Below are 874 nucleotides of genomic sequence, written 5' to 3'. Positions count from 1 at the left end.
CTCCTGCTAGAATTCCACCCCTGATGTAGCCAATCCTCCAAGAGCTTACAAGGCTCTTTTTAAAAAGCTCTTGGAGGATTGGCTACATCAGGGGGTGTGGCCTAATATGCAAAGCAACTCCTGCTAGAATTCCACCCCTGATGTAGCCAATCCTCCAAGAGCTTACAAGGCTCTTTTTAAAAAGCTCTTGGAGGATTGGCTACATCAGGGGGTGTGGCCTAATATGCAAAGCAACTCCTGCTAGAATTCCACCCCTGATGTAGCCAATCCTCCAAGAGCTTACAAGGCTCTTTTTAAAAAGCTCTTGGGAGGATTGGCTACATCAGGGGTGTGTGGTCTAATATGCAAAGCAACTCCTGCTAGAATTCCACCCCTGATGTAGCCAATCCTCCAAGAGCTTACAAGGCTCTTTTTAAAAAGCTCTTGGAGGATTGGCTACATCAGGGGGTGTGGCCTAATATGCAAAGCAACTCCTGCTAGAATTCCACCCCTGATGTAGCCAATCCTCCAAGAGCTTACAAGGCTCTTTTTAAAAAGCTCTTGGAGGATTGGCTACATCAGGGGTGTATGGTCTAATATGCAAAGGAGCTCCTGCCAGAATTCCACCCATGGGGAAAATGGAACTGTCGGGGATGGCAGGAAAAGACGTGGTCTGGCCCTAAAGGATTCGGGATTTTACCAACTTGGAACCAGCTCCAGTCATTGGAAGTCTGGCTCCCGGTGGCAGAAAAGACCCTGGGGGGCGGGGGGGGGGCAAAGGGGCAGGAAGAAAAAGCAAGCTGGGAATGTGGCTCTTTCCCCACGGTTTAAAGTGACTGGTCCCAGTTGAGAGGTCTGGCCTGGCTGAATGAGGATCAGGGAATGGCGGGGAAGA

The sequence above is a fragment of the Heteronotia binoei genome, chromosome 13, assembly GCF_032191835.1.
Source record: "Heteronotia binoei isolate CCM8104 ecotype False Entrance Well chromosome 13, APGP_CSIRO_Hbin_v1, whole genome shotgun sequence".
NCBI classification, from domain to species: Eukaryota; Metazoa; Chordata; class Lepidosauria; order Squamata; family Gekkonidae; genus Heteronotia; species Heteronotia binoei.
Note: the sequence above shows the minus strand (reverse complement) of the source record.